This window comes from Papaver somniferum, unplaced genomic scaffold, assembly GCF_003573695.1.
Source record: "Papaver somniferum cultivar HN1 unplaced genomic scaffold, ASM357369v1 unplaced-scaffold_21, whole genome shotgun sequence".
NCBI lineage: Eukaryota > Viridiplantae > Streptophyta > Magnoliopsida > Ranunculales > Papaveraceae > Papaver > Papaver somniferum.
Genome location: NW_020631041.1, coordinates 3768445 through 3788664, shown reverse-complemented (window position 1 = coordinate 3788664; position 20220 = coordinate 3768445). Strand labels below are relative to the sequence as shown.

Below are 20220 nucleotides of genomic sequence, written 5' to 3'. Positions count from 1 at the left end.
TTTGCACACCTTTTGCCTAAAAGGGGGGGTACCTGGTTTTATTCGAAGTTCGTGATGAACTAACTTTGGGTCAATTCCCGGCATGTCCCCTAATTTCCAAGCAAAGATGTCCGCGTATTCCTTTAGAAGTTTGATTAGCGCGGCTTCTCTTTCTTCATCCATCAAGGTGCCTATTATGATAATCTTCGGATTTCCCTCAGTACCTATGTTGATTTCTTTAGCTGCTTCGACAGGCGTAAACGTGGGTTTTGGTTACCCCAAGAGAGGAACATTCTTTGATTGCTATTTGGTGTGCTCTCCGTCTTATTTTGTCGCGGAGGTGATGGATTTTGCGCTGCCAGTGGTGCTCACGTTCAGGAGGCTTTTTCCGGAGATTTCTTCCAGATATGTATCTATGGTTATTTCCTTATTTTTTGCTCTTCGGGACTGGTGGTTTTCTTCCCGTTCGTTATTGATCTGATTATGTAAGGTCTGACATTCCCGCGCAGTTACTTGGTCTCCTTTAATTTCCATGACTCCCTGGGGTGTTGGGAATCTGAGATATTGATGTTAAGTTGCCGCTACTCCTTTGAGCTTGTGAATCCATCTTCTTCCGATGATGGCGTTGTAAGGTGAAGGTGCATCTACGACGCTGAATCGAGTGTCCACTTTCATGGGACCTGCGTCTACTTGTAATACAATGTCCCCTAGGGGCTTTGTAGCTGCGTCGTTGAATCCGTAGATGGTGTAGTAAGATGACAGCAGTTGCTCGTCGTTGAGTTCCATACGTTTGAACGTGTCATAGAACAGGACGTTGACTGAGCTTCCTCCATCGATGAGAATTTTCTTGACATTGCACCCTGCTATTGGGAGTGTGAGGACTAGAGGATCATTATGGTCTTCCATGTCTTCTTCCACATCGTCTGCGTCGAAGATCATGGGCGCGTCCATCCATTGTTTGTGCTCGTTTAACTCTTTCCCATCGATCTTATAAAGCTCACAATAATCTTCAAATTGTTTTCTCAATCTCTTCCCAATCTGGGCGGTTAGGGATGGTCCTTGAATCTCTGAACATGAAATCTTGTTGAGGGTGCGGTTACCTTCTGGTAATTGAACCTGCTTGCTTCTCTTGGTTCTATCTTCGTTATCAATCTTCTGTATATATTGCTTCAGGTCTCCTGCGTCGGTTCATTTTTGAATCATTATCTTGAGATTTTTGCACTTTTCTGTTTGATGACCGTTGAAAAAGTGGTATTCACAGTATTCCTTGGATTTTTCTGATCTAGGAGCCTGCTTTCCCTTGGACCATGGCCAATCGAAGTTATCCCTCCCTTTGATCTCTCTCAGGATGCGCGAATAACTGGTATTCAGCTTAGTATAGACTTGATCTTCAAATTTTCGATCATCTCTTCGTCTATCGTCCCTTCGTTCTTTCCTTTATGTGTTGGGATGCTCTTCTGTGATTCCTCTTTTGGACCCGCTGGCTTGATCCATGGAATTTGTGCATGTGGGACGTTGAGTATGAGCTCTGGGATTTTCACGCTGAATTTCCTCTAACCTCGCATGCTTTTCTATGATTATTCGGAGATCTCCTTTGATGGTAGAGATGGTCCCATGGATATCCACAAACAAAGGACTCATCCTGTCCATCCCCCATTTGTAGCAGTTGATACTAACCACATGATCTACGTTGCCAATAGCTTGGAAAATCTTGTGCCATCTATCAGTGTATTCTCTGATGGTCTCTTTGTATTTCATCTCCAGCAAGAATAGCTTGTCCATGCCGGTATTGACAACCTTGTTGTACATGTGTGTTGCCAGAAATTTTTCTGTGAGTTGGTCGTAGGAATCGATGGAGTTTGACGACAGGTTATCGAACCATGATAACGCGGACCTTTTTAGACTTTATGGGAAGTATCTGCACAGTATGGAGTCTTCATTATTCCAACGGGCCATCATTCGATTATAATATCGAAGATGAGCCGCAGGATCAGCTGATCCGTCATAGCAATCGAAAGCAGGGACCGAACATTTCAGCGGTATGGAAGCCCTGGCCAAGTGTGGCGTCAGCGGGGTAGTGTTTGCTTCCTTCATCACTTGCTCTAGTCTTCCGCCTCCCTGCCTAGTTTTTATCTCCTTGATTTCTTCCATCATCTCAGCACGCAGATTTTCCATTGCGATCTGGTGCTCTTCACGAATGGTAGATTTTGCTCTTAGGAGGGTGGTACCGTCGTAGTAGTCCGAGTTCTCGGGATTGTACTCAGGGTCTGATCTTTGGATGCTTCTTGCTCCTCTTCGGTTCAATGGAATCGGGTTGTTTGCTATCACCATTCTTATATCTTGATTAGGTGCTACAACCTTGGAGTTAGCTTCGTCGCGTTGGTTTTCTACCTCTGCGCTATGAATGATTCTTTCCTTGAGTGTTTGGTTCTCTTGTGCTAATATAGCCACAACATCTGTGTATGCCTTCTGGTTCTTCCTTAATTCTGCCAGCTCGGCCATCATCTGAGCGGAATGATTTGGCATGCCTTTGGTGTGGAGGTGCGGCTGACATGGTTGGCATGCCGTTGGCACAGTGTTGCGGCTGGCATGGTTGGCATGCCTTTGGCGCGGAGGTGAGGCTTCAATAGTTGGCATGTCGTTGACACGGTGGTGGGGCTGGCATTGTTGGCATGCCTTTGGAACGGATATGTGGCTGGCATGCCGTTGGCACGATGGTGCGGCTGGCATGGTTGGCATGCCTTTGGCGTGGAGGTGTGGCTGGCATGCCGTTGGCACGGTGGTGCAGCTGGCATGGTTGGCATGCCTTTGGCGCGGATATGTGGATGGCATGGTTGGCATGTCGTGGGTACGGAGGTGTGGCTGGCATGCCGTTGGCACACTTGGCTAGCATGCGCGGCTGGAATGTACGGATACAATGCCAGTCGATACTTGAGTGTTCTGTCGTGGAACATAGCGTATAGATATATAAAAAAAAGGTACCCTGGTAAATTTCTCGTAGACGTATTGAAAGGCTCAATAAATGTTCTAGTGGAGATATTGTTACTCACGGCTCCGTTTCCTTATAGAGTGACGTCACGTCAGACTAAGGTTTTACGATTTTAACCCTAAGCTAAAAATCACCATCAACAGCTGGTTTACAATTTCCACTTATTGGAAAAGAGGGTTACCAAATACACCACAAAATTTTTATTCGCAAACCTGTATGGACCAACTTGTCACCATAAGTAGCACGGATCAATAATAAAGATCTGATACCTGATATACAAACAAGCTTAACTTGGAAGATGTCAGAAATCGATCAATATCCAAGTAATAAACTAGTATGTACCCAAAATCTGAATTCTAACAAAAACATGTTTTGTGATCTTTTTAAGAAACAAATTTTCAAGAATAAATCTTGTAGGTTTTATACAGTCTTATAAGCTTAAAAACTGTCAAGGTTGATTTAACTCTCGGGTCTTAGTCCAGAACTTGATCACCACGACGTATTAAGCCATTAAAAACACTAGCATACTGTCACATTATAGACTTAAATGTACTTGAGACCAAATCAAACGTAAGAGAAATTCAGCTTTAGTTGTACTACCTTTACGTTTCTTGGATCTCGCAAGACCATATACAACACAATTTCCCTAGCTAATGTCCTTTACAACCCTTAGAGTTGCTTCAACCGAAGTGAAGACTTTTATGACTATTCTTCCTCTAATGCTAAGCATATATATTTGATTCTCTTTAGATATATTTCAATAAAAGTATGGAAATATGTTTGCCATAGAACAAGTGCAACAGACCTCAAAGATCTGGAGCACTTGCACTTTAATAAAGTAGAAGCTTAGATCACTACCACCCCACATGAACAATCTAAGCAACTTAACCTGAATTGATTTAGATATTTATTTTGCAGAATCACAAAGTCTGAAACAAAAAGTACTTTGTGATCTTTATCTATCAAAATCCTGATCTAAAGTTTCAAAACTTAGAAGATCAATACGAAAAAGATCTGGATAACAAGAACTATCAGGTAAAAGATAGCCCGACCGGACTTCACGAATCCCTAGTGAAGTCTTTCAAAGTCATATAATACAGATTCAAGAGGAAACCTAGGTTTTCAGAGGACGACTCTAGTTTGCAACTGGACACAAAAGTTTGGGATTTAGTTTTTAGTATACAAGGAGTACCCTATTTATATTGATGAAAACCCTGGTAGCTTACAAACAAATTTAATTTCGTGAACTATTGTCTTGTCTAGAACTTCCACGTAGTGAAGCTTCTTCATATAAATTATGCATGTGAGAAGTTTGATTTGAATTAAAAAGAAGTTGTGCGCAACCAGAGTGCACCATATGGTTTTCCAGAGAGTTATCGTATAGTTCTGAAACCGACAAGCTCAAGACCATATCAGTTTGTGAACTGTCAAAAAAATTAGTGACATCAAAGTATATGTTAAACATATATTTTTTTCGCGAACTATATAATGTAAAAAAGTTTATGTACTTGAAAATAAAAAGTATATGTGAAACATCAAAAACCAACGAACAAAGCAAATCAGTTCGTGTAAGATGAAATAAATAGTATCGACCAGTTCATGAACTGAGAAAATCATCTCGTGTATGCGAGTCAATTGAGATATTAAATATTAGGTCTCTGTATTTACAAGTTCAAGTTCGAAAACTGGTAGAATTTTTATAAACTTTAAGAACTAAGTTGACTACTCCTTATAGATTGCAACATTCTTTGAAATGTTCATCATATTAACAAAGTCATACAACATGTGTCATATGATATAATGGTAGATAATATGAGTAAATAAGATATTTAGTCTTCATATACCTTTTTTAATGAAGTTTCGGTTGACGCCGTCTTCAGTTTTCAGTCCTTCAAAGTCGATTGGTGAATTCTAATACTCAACTCATTTGTTCTATTCCTATTCCGGGACTGACTTTAACAGACTATAAATAAAGATATAGTTTTGATTAACTAAAATTGATAACAATTAAGTTTGACATACCAAAACTTACAAGTTTGACTGAGCGATGCTTTAACACTAATATTTTGATATACCTCAACATCATACCTTGGAACCATTTTACTCCACCGGCGAGGGTTTGGGCAATCAGTATATATATCTAGCATATACAAGTGCAGGATCCTATTGATGTTCTTAAGTAGGTTGGTTGGATACTTAAAGAGTATTATTTTGAAGATATTATAGGTTCCTTGTTTGGTTGTTTGCCCTTTTATAAAGGTTTGTTGGTTTCTATATGTTTCTTGGAATGCTTGGAATATTCTCTAGAATGACATTTTCCATTTTGTGTGGGTATATCTTGAAACCAATCTTTAAGACAATTTTTGACTTCTTGGGAGAGGGGTTGGGCCTGTTCTCAAGAATATGGTTGGTATATATGGCTTATGCTATTCGTTGAAGATATCCTAAGCTACTCCAAAAGCTAGTTGCTCTTTTTCTATTGCTTATGAATATCAATTAATTTCTCATGTGAATAATTACACTGTTGTTTGTTATGTTCTTAGATGAAATTTTTCAGAATTGCAACAACCTTGTTAACATTATTACTATTAATATCACTCTTCTTCGGGGAAGCGTAACATTCTTCTTTTAAGCTAGTTTACTAATCGGAAAGCATGGGACCGGTGTGTAGTGAGTCATCTCCTTTGTGGAGTGTAGGTTTTTTTTACCGTCATGTCGTCCGTGCAGTCACCTGTCTTGATAAATTTATCATTTTTCCTCCTACAATTTGTTTGTAGTGTTGAAGAAGCCTCCTCAGTCTTTGATGATTTCTGGTGCGTTCGATCAGTTACATCCTGTACAAACAACTATTGAAATTGAATTTTCATTTTTAACATGTTTGTTTTTTTTGTTATTGGTTTGGCTATCGCTATCATTTGAGGCGGGCCGATAACCTTTTTTCAAGTCCTTCACTTATAATACTCTTTTCCTTTTTTCTTTTACTATATTAGTTCCGGTGACTCAGTCAATATTCAGTGAACTTATTTGGTCTTCATGTTTTAAGAACTGAGCCAAGCTATTCGCTCATACCAGTAAACCAAGAAAAAATAGGGTTGGTTTGGTTTACCTTTTCAATACACAGTAAAACTTGTATTCCAAAATAACATTGGACCATACAAAGTTATTCTTATATAGAGGTGATTATTACAGAGATTAAGCCAAATTGGTGCAATTTTTTTTTATTCATATATGGCGTTTATTTTTTAATAGAATATTCTTGTGTTGAGGTTTTACAGCATGCTTGTTTGCATTTGACTTGACGTCTGAATCGGAGTCAACCCCTGACTTGACTCCGGTCAGATATCAGATCGTTTGTTCTTTTATTTTGAGACACATCTGAGTCGTTACCTAACTCAGACCTAATTTCTTACATGAACCTGTTTGAGTTGGATGATAAAATGCCCTTGAACCAAACCATTGATTCTCATATTTTTGAGTCAGATTTGGATTTAAAACAAACATGTTGAGTCACTTCCAAAAGAAAAAAAAAACACGTACGATGTTAAATTTTAAAAACCCAGCTGTCTAAAGTTCTAGCAAGTTCTTACCAGAAGAAATCAAGGGACCACTTCTTCAATGATATGGATAAGAACATAAATTTTTTCACATTAGAGCAAATAGAAGAAGATCCATAAATCGCATAGACTCACTTCTTACCCCAAATGGATCATGGTGTTCTACAAGAGAGTTTTTAGAGAATCTTCTCAAGTTGAATTTCCAGAAAATCATGACTACACTTCTCCAAAAAATAACTACTATTTCCTGCAACATATTCCAAGTTGTATCACTGCTGAAGATAACATAGAACTTGAAGCAATACCTTCATACCAAGAAATACATCAAGCTCTCATGTCTATGGATCCATGGACTTCACCTGGTCCTGATGGCTTTCCACCAGGCTTTTACCAGTCTCAATGGTCCACTCCAAAGGAATATGTCTGCAAAATGGTGAAGTCTTTCTTCCATTCTGGTTATTTACTTAAGTAGCTGAACCATACAAGAGTTTCTCTAATTCCAAAGACTCAGACTCCTCACAAACTAGAAGACTATAAACCAATTGCACTGTGCAATACAGTTTATAAGATAATCTCCAAGATTCTGGAGAAAACACATCTCTAGCATCATTTCACCTTTTCAAGCAGCCTATGTGCCAGGAAGGTTAATAACTGAGAATATATATCTTGTTCAGGAAATTGTGCAAGTTATGAAACATAAAGAAGGTAGAGGAGGTCATTTAGACTTAAAAATGGACATGTCAAAAGACTTTGATAAGATAGAATGGAGCTTCTTACTGGAGGTTTTGGACAAGTTTGGATTTGTTCAAAAAATTTGTCAGTTGGTTTCTCAGTGTATCAGCACCACACAGATTGAAATATAGTTTAATGGATCGCATACTAAAGCTTTCATCCCATCCAGAGGTATTCGCCAAGGTAATCCCCTATGACCTTACTTATTCACTTGTTATGCAGTCCTTCTCAAGATATCTAGCTCATTGTGAAAATCAACAAAACAGCTCGCTGGCATGAAGATCTCAAGGTCTGCACCAAAAATAAACCACTTACTCTTTGCAGATGATTGCTTACTCTTTTGTAAAGAAAATCTTACTCAAGTAAACAAATTATTGAAAGTAATAGAGGAGTTCAGTTCTTGTTCTGGGCAACTAATAAATTTTAGTAAGTCAGCTGTCTACTTCAGTTCAAACATGAACCTTTCTAGCTGCCAAGATTTGAGTGGTATTCTTAGAGTCAGGCAATAAATATCAAAGAAGATCAATACTTGGGACTTCTTTTCTTTATTGGCGGAAATAGTAAAATTCCTTTCTCAGTGCTTGTTGACAAAATAGATCACAGACTCTCAAGATAGAATGGTGGAAATATGTCTGAAGCAGCAAGAACAGTTATGATCAAACATGTCACTAATGCAATACCTATTCATCATATGACAAGCTTTAAACTGCCAATAGCACTATCAACAAAATGAACTCTTCTCAACAAGCTTTCTGGTGCAACAAGAAAACTAATAGAGGCAGACATGTCATTACTTGGAAAAGGGTTCAAAAACCAAAGGAAGAAGGTGGACTTGGACTTAGAGATATGCACACTTTTAACAGAGCTCTCCTTGCAAAATCGGCATGGAAACTTTACTCAGGTTCAGATTCCATTATGTCAAAATCTCTTCAAGCGAAATATTTCGGTGGTGATCTTTTCAATTTACAAAATAAGACAAACACCACATGGTCTTTGAGAAGCATCAGTTCTGAGTTGTAGTTTATTAAAGAACACAATTTTTGGAGTCTAGGAAATGGTAAGAAGATTCTTATATGGAAACACCGTTGGATCCCAAGTTTGCCTTCTTCTCATCAATAAAGACAAGGATGTACATCAAGCCATTTTTCCAGTATGTTAACCAACTATTTGCAACAGATTCTCAGTCTTGGAATATAACTGTACTTGGGGAACTTTTTGATCAGGATACTATAGCTGAAATTTTGAACATTTCCATTCATATTAATCAAGACGACAGACTTATTTGTCTACTGGATAAAAACGAGACATTTTCAGTCAAGTCCTGCTATCGGAGAGTGTTTGCAGATAAGCAACTTGCTTTCTCAGTGGGCCCAAGAATTCAGAGAATTTACAAAACTCTATGGAAGCTTCCTATGTTGCCAAGAATTCGCCAATTCATCTGGAAATGCATCTCTGATCTCCTTCCTACAAGTGACATTCTTAGCTCGTCGATAATAAGACAAGATAAATCTTTTCCTTTTTGTGAGCAGCAATTGGAAACATCAACTCATGTCATTCTTAACTGCAGTTTATCCGGAGCAGTTTGGTTCTCAACTCTTAGATGCACTGCAAATAACCTGAACAATCTCAGTGAATGGGTTTGTAATTGGTTTGAAGAGTTTCATGGCAGAAAAATAAGTGAACAAGTACTGATTAAAAGGTGCATAGTGTCTTGGTGCATTTGGACTGAGAGATGCGATAAGATCTTTCAGAATAGTCACTCTACTACAGAAAAGATTGTCAGAACTAGTTCTCTATATATTGAAGAATATGCTAAGCAGATATCTCCTATAACTAATAAGCTTTATAGAGTGAATCGTTCTAACATTCACTGGATACTTCCTCCTATCAATATGCTTACTTTAAACTGTGATGGCTCGTATCAAATTTTGGATAACACAGGTGGAATTGGACTAATTTTGCGTACTTGTGCAGGTACCCCAAGAGCAGCAAGGAGCATCCATTTAGAGACTGTGGAAAGTGGAGAATAATCAGAATGTATAGGATTATGGAAAGCTGTGAACTGGGAAAAAATAGTTAAAGTTGGAAGGAGTTCTGTTTGAACTAGACTGCAAATTAGTAGCTGATGCAGTGAACAATGAAGATTACTCAGTAGAATGGAGACTTTTGAATTTAGTTAAAGATATTAGATTATGTTTTAAAGACAATATCTCATGACAATACTCTTATGTGCCAAAAGAGATAAATAAAGTAGCTGATGCTTTGTCTAAAATTAGTTAGAGTATGCAAACTCAATCAGGTTTGGTTTGATAATTTACCGCCTTTGGTAATTCCTTTACTGTTGGAAGATGCAAACTATGTACCTGTTATGTAACCTGCCTATCAATAAAACCTTCTTTTGTTCCAAAAAACAACAACCCAGCTGTCATTTTTCAATACCAAGAAATAAAGTAGCTGATGCTTTGTCTAAACTAGCTAGGGTCAATCAGGTTTGGTTTGATAAATTACCGCCTGTGGTAATTCCTTTGCTGTTGGAAGATGCAAACTATGTACCTGCTATGTAACCTGCCTATCAATAAAACCTTCTTTTGTTCCAAAAAAGAAAAAAAAAAAACCAGCTGTCAGTTCTCGATGCCAAGAAATAAAGCAGCTGATGCTTTGTGTAAACTAGCTAGGTTATATAAACTCAATCAGGTTTGGTTTGATAATTTACCGCCTGTGGTAATTCCTTTACTGTTGGAATATGCAAACTATGTACCTTCCATGTAACCTGCCTATCAATAAAATCTTCTTTTGTTCCAAAAAAAAAAGTTCACTCGTAAATAGGGTTGTAAAATTTGCCCGGCAGCCCAAGGCCCAATATTGTCCGCCCTGTCCCATGACAACCCATGGCCCATTACGGGCGGGCACATTCCACAAGTCAAATTTTCTTGTCCGGCCCAATACCCTTCCTATTAGCCGTTACCCGCCCTATTAGCCCGTCAATGTTATTTATATACTTAGCCTAAATGGTTGTTTTCATTTTTTTAATCCTTGAATATACTTGGTACAAATATTTAATACAGTCAATCCTCATAGTTCTCATATGTATTTCTTAGCTTTTACTCCATAAGAATCTAAATTTGTTAACCATATAGAGAAAATATTGAGCAAAATCTAAGGCAGTTTCCTTATCTGATGATTCAATTCAGGAAAATTATAGGAAGTTTGGTTTATCTTGTTCCCATCTCAATCTCGTATTTGAATATCAATTTTAAGTAAAACTTGTGTATTATTACATTATTTTTTTTTATTTTCAATAATATATATATATATAAGTAATGTTTAAGGCCCTCTCGGCCCTACCCGTCCGGGCCCAAATTACGTAACAGGCTTGGGAAGGCCATGGATACTGACTGTAGATAAATCACCCTGTTCGTGCGACCCTTTTAATTTCATGAGTAAGAGATGTTCCGGCCCGCCCTATACCGTCCCATACTCCCATTTAATAATTAGGCGGGCTTCCCGGTCCGGCCCAATTTACACCCCTAACCGAGTGAACCATCCGATGCAACCAGATAACCCACTGACCCGGTTTCTTTTCCAGTCCAAGTTCCTAATCAATGGCAGACACCAAATAGAGGGCATAAAACACAAGAACCATGGTCTGGAACTATTTTCTGTTTTTACGTTTTATTCCACTGAGAAGTGAGAAGAAAATTAATCAATCTAGTTGTTAGTAGTGGTATGAGAACCAGACTCCCATTCTTCTTCCACTGGGTTTTATGGTGGGTTTTGTTTCAATTTTTCATTACATGATTTTGGCTTCTTAAACTATTATTCTGAATGGGTTTTCAGTAAACCATGTTTTAGAATTGTGCTTTGGTTATATTTGATTGATTGATTAGGATTCACTTCAGTATTTGGTTAATTTTAATTCTTATTTAACATTGTGCTTTCAATGTTAAACAGAAGCTGTAAATATGATGGTCATGGAGAATCTCTGGACTTCGTTTTGTGGGGATTCTGATTGTATATATAATGGTGCAACATGTGGTCTTTTTGAATTTTTATTGCCTTCTTCTTGTGTACATAATGGCATTTTCATATGTTTAGATGCCCTGCTGTTGTTTGTGTTATTGTCAACTGTTAAGCCTTCGTCTGCTGCGAGGACAGTTCATAATGCATTGTATGGGTGTACTTCTTTCAAGATTGTTTCTGCTGTGTATAATGCTTGTCTTGGATTGTTATACTTGGGTTTGGGGATTTGGATTCTTCAATTTAGTAAAACAACGGGTGTTTTGCCTGTGCATCGATGGGGTGCAGTGTTATTTCAAGGATTCACATGGTTGGTTTTGAGTTCAAATGTCATCCTTAGGGGAAAGAAATTTGGGAAAGGGATGTCGAGGCTTTGTTCTGTAGTTACATGCTTGATTGCGGGACTTCTTTGTTTTTCAGCATTGTTGGTCCTTATGGTTGACAGAATAGTTTCAGTTAACATTGTTCTAGACATACTTTTACTGCCTGGAGCAGTCCTTCTGTCATTATGCACTTCTAGGGGAAACAAATTAGAATATATAGGTGAAACTGGTGACAGAAATTCTCTTTATGCACCATTGAATGGTGGGTCTAATAGACATACTGAAGCAGATATGGGAAGTGAAACTCCTTTTCCAAAGGCAGGATTTCTCAGTAAAATGACATTTTGGTGGTTGAATTCGTTGATGAAGAGTGGTACGGAAAAAACCCTTACCGATGCAGATATACCTCAGTTGCGGAAGGGAGACCGAGCAGAGAGTTGTTAATTGTTGTTTATGGATCAACTAATATCACAGAAGGAAACTAATGCATCTGAGCAACCGTCAATTTTATGGACACTGGTTTGGTGTTATTGGAAGGAGATTCTAATATCTGGGTTTTTCGCATTGTTGAAGATACTCACTCTCTCTGCTGGTCCCCTTCTTCTTAATGCGTTCATTAAGGTTGCAGAAGGCAAACAAGTTTTCAAATATGAGGGGTATGTATTGGTTGTGTCATTATTTTTCACTAAATGCTTAGAGTCGTTGGCGCAAAGGCAATGGCACTTCCGTGGTAGATTAATAGGTCTAAAAATCAGATCGATTCTCTCAGCAGCTATTTATAAAAAGCAATTGAGGCTTTCAAATTCTGCTAGGATGGTGCTTTCGGCTGGAGAGATCACAAACTATGTCACTGTAGACACTTACAGAATTGGTGAATTCCCTTATTGGTTTCACCAGACATGGACAACAATTCTGCAACTTTGCATTGCACTAGTCATTCTTTTTCATACTGTTGGGCTTGCTACACTTGCAGCGTTGGTTGTAATAGTATTAACTGTGCTATGCAATACTCCCGTGGCGAAACTACAACATAAATTTCAGGCTAACCTCATGGTTGCACAAGATAAAAGACTAAAAGCTATATCAGAGGCCCTTGTGAACATCAAGATTGAAGTTGTATGCTTGGGAGACACATTTCAAGAGTGTTATTGAAAGATTGAGAGAAGAGGAACTCAAGTGGTTGTCAGCAGTGCAGTTGCGGAGAGCTTACAATGGAATTCTCTTTTGGTCATCCCCTGTATTGGTTTCAGCAGCTACGTTTGGGGCATGCTACTTTCTTGGTGTTCCCCTTTATGCTAGTAATGCTTTCACTTTTCTAGTAACTTTACGTCTTGTTCAGGAACCTATACGAATAATCCCTGAGGTTATTGGTGTAGTTATTCAAGCAAAAGTTGCGTTAGCACGGATCACAAGGTTTCTTGAGGCACCGGAGCTACAGGCTGGGATTTCTAAGCAAAAGAAAAATACAGACCAACTTAGGACAGCCATTTCTATCGAATTGGGAAACTTTTCATGGGATGAGAATCCATTTAAGCCTACACTAAGCAGTATAAACCTAGAGGTTAAATCTGGTGAGAAGGTTGCTATCTGTGGCGAGGTTGGTGCTGGAAAATCAACCGTGTTAGCAGCAATTCTTGGAGAAGTTTTAAACACTGAGGGAACGGTTAGTCTTTCTATATAGCGATACCTTTTCTGTGTTTTGTTTCTTTGATTGTCAATTGTTATCTATCAGTAACTTTCCTTTCAATTGTCATGTTCATTTTCTCCCATACACAGGTTCAAACGTGTGGCAAAATTGCATATGTTTCACAGACGGCATGGATTCAAACTGGAAGTATACAAGAGAATATTCTTTTCGGATGCAACATGGACAGAATAAGATACCAAGAAACATTAGAGAAGTGTTCACTTCTAAAGGACCTTGAAATGCTTCCATTTGGTGATCTGACTGAAATTGGAGAAAGGGGAGTTAATCTGAGTGGTGGTCAGAAACAGCGCATTCAACTTGCCCGTGCTCTCTATCAGGATGCTGATATATACTTGTTGGATGACCCATTTAGCGCAATTGATGCTCACACTGCTACAAACCTATTTAATGTCAGTTCGTGATTCTTCCATAAAATAGTTCTCTTCTTTTTCTAATTGAAAATTCTTTCTGTCTAAAATTTATTCAATTAGTTTGGTTTTGCAGGAGTATGTAATGGAAGCTCTATCAGCAAAGACAGTCTTACTTGTGACACATCAAGTCGACTTTCTTCCCAAATTTGATTCTATTTTGGTTAGACTGCATTTCTATCTTTATGACTACTTTAATCGTAATACTTCGTTCTGAAAACTGAATTACTGGATGTTGTTAGAGCAACTTCTAGGAGCATCTTCATATATGAATTTAACAGGGAAACAATTTGGTTTCCATTGCAGCTGCTGTCAGATGGGCAAATCTTACGTGCTGCTTCTTACCATGTGTTGCTGGTTTCTTGTCAAGAGTTTTCCGAACTGGTAAATGCACACAAAGATACAGCTGGTTCTGAAAGTTTTTCAGAAGTATCCTCATCTCAGAAGTGTGGAACCTCTTCAAAAGAAATCTCCAAAACTTATAGTGAGAAACAGTTGAAATCAGGTGGTCATCAGTTGATTAATCTTGAAGAGAGGGAATCTGGAGATACGGGTCTCAAACCATACCTGCTGTATCTTAATCAGAGCAAAGGCTTCATATACTTCTTCATAGTAGTTCTGACTCACCTCATGTTTGTGGGTGCCTTAGTACTACAAAACTCTTGGATGGCTGTGAATGTTGAGAATCCTCAAGTCACTAAATTGTGACTGATTTTAGTCTACTTAATTATTGGATGTAGCACGATATTTCTTGTAGTCGTTAGAATGCTTGCTGCAGTTGGTATGGGTATCCAATCATCGAAGTCCTTATTTTTCCAGCTTTTGAACTCTCTTTTCTATGCGCCAATGTCTTTCTATGAGTCCACCCCGTTGGGAAGGATACTGAGTCGGGTAAGCGCATTAAAACTAGAATTTTATTTATTTATTAGTATGTGTTTATGTGCTAAACTTTATGTCCATGTTTTTTATCTAGGTCTCTTCTGATTTGAGTATTCTAGACCTTGATATTCCATTCAGCTTAACACTTTCTGCCGTGGTGGCCATTGGTGTTTATGCTAATCTTGCGGTATTAGCCGTTATTACATGGCCAGTGTTATTTGTCTCCTTACCTATGATATTACTGGCAATCTGCTTGCAGGTATTGTTCCAGGCTTGCTTGTTAATTTTCAATTGCCTCTTTTGATTTACTTTTAACCCTGTGAAATATGATTTGTTTCATAGAAATACTACTTCGCTTCTGCAAAAGAGTTCATGCGGATCAATGGAACAACCAAATCTATGATAGCGAACCATCTTGCCGAATCCATTGCAGGAGCAATGACGATCAGAGCATTTGAGGAGGAAGACAGATTCTTTGCTGAGAATCTTGACCTGATAGACAAAAATTCTAGTCCATATTTTCACACTTTCTCGGCAAACGAGTGGTTGATCCAGCGTTTGGAAACATTGAGTGCTTTCATCCTTTTCACTTCTGCATTTATGATGGTTTTCCTTCCTCTGGGAACATTTACTTCTGGTAGGGATTATCTTTTCTATTCGTACAAGTTACAACGTCTACAGTATATTAATTATGTTTTGCATGTTCCACCATATGCTTGATTACTAATTTATTGCAAAATAACTAATCTCTACTGCAGGATTTGTTGGAATGGCATTGTCATATGGTCTTTCATTGAACGTATCCTTGTTAACTCTATCCAGTATCAGTGCACATTAGCAAATCATATCATTTCTGTTGAAAGATTAAATCAATATTTGTGCCTTCCCAGTGAAGCTCCAAAAGAAATTGAAGGGAATCGACCGTTACCTAGTTGGCCCTCTATTGGTAGAATGGAGATTCACGATTTAAAGGTAACCGTTATGAAATATTTGCATTTTGGCTTTGTCATGTTTAATTCAAAGATTAATGCATAAATTGGATTGGGCTCAAGCAGATGAGATATCGGCCCAATACTCCCCTTGTTCTTCAAGGAATCAGTTGCATATTTGAAGGAGGACAAAAGATTGGGATCGTTGGCAGGACTGGCAGTGGGAAGACAACTATGATAGGTGCTCTGTTCCATTTGGTAGAGCCAGTAGGAGGAAAAGTCGTCATAGATAGCGTTGACATCTCTACCATTGGACTTCATGATCTGAGATCACGGTTAGGAATTATACCTCAGGATCCTATTCTCTTTAATGGTACTGTGAGATATAATTTGGATCCTCTGTCACAACACTCTGACCTGGAAATTTGGGAGGTATAATTTTTGCTGACATGTAACATTTGAACAAAAAGCAAATGATAATCCTTTACTGTACCCCCAAATGATCTTTTCATTTCTGATCGCAAGGTTCTCAGAAAGTGCCAGCTTGAAGAAGCAGTGCGAGAAAAAGGAGATGGACTGCATTCATTAGTTGCAGACGATGGGTCGAATTGGAGCATGGGCCAACGCCAACTGTTCTGTTTAGGTCGCGCACTATTGAGGAGATGCCGGATTTTAGTGCTGGATGAAGCCACTGCATCAATTGACAATGCAACTGATTCCATTTTACAGAAAACCATAAGGGTTGAGTTTTCAGACTGCACTGTGATCACAGTGGCTCACAGAATTCCAACTGTGATGGACTGCACAATAGTGCTTTCCCTCAGTGATGGTAAGCTTTAAAAATGCCTTTTACCTTAACATTATTATTGACGATTCAAAAACTTTCTCGATTGTTGAGTCTGCATTTTCATTGAACTGAAGCCAATGTGTTTTTATTGTTTGTCAGGAAAAATAATGGAATATGATGAGCCTATGAAATTGATCAATAGGGAAGATTCTTTGTTTGCGAAACTCGTGAAAGAATATCGGTCTCATAGTCACTCCTCAGATTCTTCATGAAGTAACATATCCATCAGAGTCCAGGTCAGGCAACCGTTCCTATGTAATAGCGTCTAAAATAACCTTTCAACTAATATAGAGCACTGTTAGTGCAACATTTATAATGTTTTAGGAGAAAGCTAAGCGTAGAGCTTATCCGAGGATGAAATCTGTAATAGGACGGGCACAAAGGATTGATGAAGTATCACCACTAGTGCTACGTTTTGTAGATGGCTTAACATCTTCGTAGGTAGCAATAGGAATGATATTCTTGTAGGCGTCAGGATATGTACTAGTTTGATTTTGGGGATTGGATTTGTAGCTTTGGTTTACAGAAAAATACCAAAATAGGGACACAAAGGAAATTTAAGATTTTTCTGCAGTTCTTCTCTAGATTTTATGGGGAGTCCTATGTTCATTTCTCTTTATAGCTTTATACATGAATTTTGGCTTCTTAAAATGTTTGGAGAAAAAAAAATCAACTTTTTAATAAATCATGTAGAAGAATTGTGCTGTGGCTTACCTTCGAGTGTAGGTGTATATGGTTTATTTTTAAAGGCCTTGGTGCAATATGAAAGGAGATTCCACTGTTTATTAGTCTGTGACCTAAGTTTCTGCGTATTCCACGTGGAACTAATGCTTGTGGCCGAGCTCATCTCTGGCATAAAATTCTTATACGACAGTGCTTTCATTGTTAAACAGAAGCAGAATTTGTAAACAATCTCTGGAACTTGTCTTTTTTTTTTTTTTTGCTTTTGAATATTTTTTCCTTCTTCTTGTGTACATGATGGCATTGACTCATTTGTTAGATGTATCCTGCAGTTATTTGTGTAATTTCTTATACTGTTTATCTTGAAGCCTTTGTCGAGAACAGTTGATAGTGCATTGTGTTCACTAGATTGACACTCATACAGGAACCACGCATTTCTCTACTGTAGGAATTGTATTTATTTTCTTGCACTTTTAAAAAGATAAGGAGGAAAATGAGTACCATAATGATTGCTCTTATAGTCTTTTAAATAGAATGAAATTTTGAAAAGGGATATTGAACCTTAGAAGCAGAGATATAAGAGGACAGAGAGTAAAACTAATGGTCAAAACTGGTACTGGTAGCTCAGACCTGAAAATTAATATAAAATATTAGACATGGGGATCTCATTTCAACTCCCGAAATGTACATGATTTAGAAGGACTGATACCAGGATTATTAGGGGTTAATACCATTTAGCCGATCCAACGGCCAAGAACGCTTAAGATCTTGAGATGATATCAGCCCCTAATAATGTTGATATCAGCGCTTATAAATCTTGAAAATGTATAGACATTATGAAAATCAAATTTTCAGAAATGCAGTTCCATAGATCACATTTTTGCAACATTTTGGCACAGCTTGTTGGTCAATACGGGTCTCATCAACTTTATAGAATCTTCTTACAGAAAAACATTCTTTTTTTTTTTTTGAAGGGAATGTGATATTAAAGAAAAAGTATTTACAAAGTATACAAAGAGAAAGCCAGGGAAAGTTCTACAAATCACATATGCAGAACTGTTTCCCAATGAAACATAACTTGATTTACAGTAATATCTTTGAAAACATCCCTATCAAAAAACCAAAGCACAATAGTCTGCTTAATGAGCATTATCACCTCATCTGCATCTCTAGCTCTTCCCCCAAAAGCCCTGTTATTTATTTCTTTCCAAAGTTGCCAATGCACTGCATATATTACCTTCCACCACACTTGTTTACACCTTCCTTTCAAATTATTCATCCTCCAATATTCAAAATTCTTCTTAACTGTGTCAGGAAAAACCAAAGAGATCTGAAAAGCCTTGATGAAATAAGACCATACCTTAACTGCAAAAGGACATCTGAGCATAAGATGATATGTAGTTTCCTCCTCCCCTTTACATAAAGAACATCTGGCATCATCAAAGTGCATACCTCTGTGACTGAGCATAGTATACGTTGGCAATGAATCATGAAATATTGCCCAAATTAAGAAGCTCACCTTTGGAGGAATACCATTTTACACAAAAACTTACTAAAGTCACAAACAACATCCTCCTGAACTAATAAATCATAAAACTTCTTGACTGAAAAATGCTCCCATAATCTCCACAACATCTACTTCCCCATTCAGCCCATGTACAAGACCTAACTCATTACATAATAAGTCCCATTCCAACTGTTCATAATGATAAAGCCTTCTCCTGACCTGACAATGCAATATCTCATCCACAATATTAGTCCTCACTTTTTGTGCATACTTTATAAATTGCAGGATATTTAGACCTCAAAGTACCAATATTAGTCCAATTGTCAAGCCAAAATCTTATAGAATGCCCATTGTTCAGTTTAAAATTTACATGTTCCTCCATGAATTCAGTTGACTTCAAAATCCCTTTCCATTTACTTCTCCCCTGAGCAGAATCATCATTAGAAGGTAAACAAACTTCTTCATCATTATTGAGTTTTTGCTGAACCACCTTCCTCCATAAAGCTTTCTTCTCATTTGCATATCTCCATATCCATTTAGCTTTGAGATCTTTGCTGGTACACTTCAAATCTTTAACACCCAAACCACCTAAATAGTTTGGTTTACAAATTTTCAACCAAGAAACCCAGCTCATTTTCCTCTTTTCATCAGTTAAATCCCATAAAAACCTTCTCATAATCTTGTTAAGCCTCTTCTCCACACACACAGGGAAAGAAATTAATGACAGAAAATACACAGATAAGCTTGCTAAACAACTCCTTATAAGAACCAATCTCCCAGATTTAGAAAGAAATTTCTTCTTCCAAGAAGTTAATTTCACCTCCATTCTTTTAATAACTTCATCCCAAACTGAAATGCATCTTGCAGTTGAACCAATAAGCAACCCCAAATACTTAAATGGAAGTTTCTCCACTTTACAACCCAATTCCAGTGCCAACGAATCCACTACTTCATCTGCTCCTACACTTATCATTGTGCTCTTCTCCAAATTCAACTTCATTCCTGTCAAAAGCTCAAAAGAATTTAGTATAAGCAGCAGTCTTCTTACCTCTTCCTCTTTAGCATCCACAAAAAGTAGAGTATCATCTGCAAATTGCAAATATGAAATCATAATACCCCCTTCTACAACCTCAAAACCAGTTATCTGCTTCCTCAAAACTGCATCATCAATAAGTTTAGACAAGATTTCCACCACCAACAAAAATAGAAAGGGAGATAAAGAATCTCCTTGCCTCAAACCTTTAGAAGGTTTAAACTTCTCGGTTGAACTTTCATTAACAAGAACAGAAATATTTGTAGAAGATATACACCACCTTATCCATGAAATCCATTTGCTCCCAAAACCATATTTATCCAATATTTTCAATAAAGAACACCATCTGACATTGTCAAATGCCTTTTCCATGTCAATTTTGCACAAAATTCCTGGTTTCTTTTCCTTCAGCCTGCTATCCACACATTCTCCTGCAATTAACTAGGGCTGCACGTGGGTCGGTTTGGGTCGGTTTTGGCCTCACCCACCACCCAACCCACTGATGGCGGGTAATAGGAGTTGTCACCTGCAACCGACCCAACATTACAGTGGGTCGGTTTTCACCCGACCCACATTATGGCGGGTTGGATCGGGTGGGTGGTGGATATACCCGTTGTTTATTCTTGATGAAAATT

At 38.0% G+C, this 20220-nt stretch overlaps 1 pseudogene; it reads left to right on the top strand.

The window, feature by feature from the left end:
- Window positions 1-11089: 11089 nt before the first annotated feature.
- Window positions 11090-17245, top strand: LOC113340265 (annotated as a pseudogene).
- The last annotated feature ends 2975 nt before the right edge of the window (window positions 17246-20220 follow it).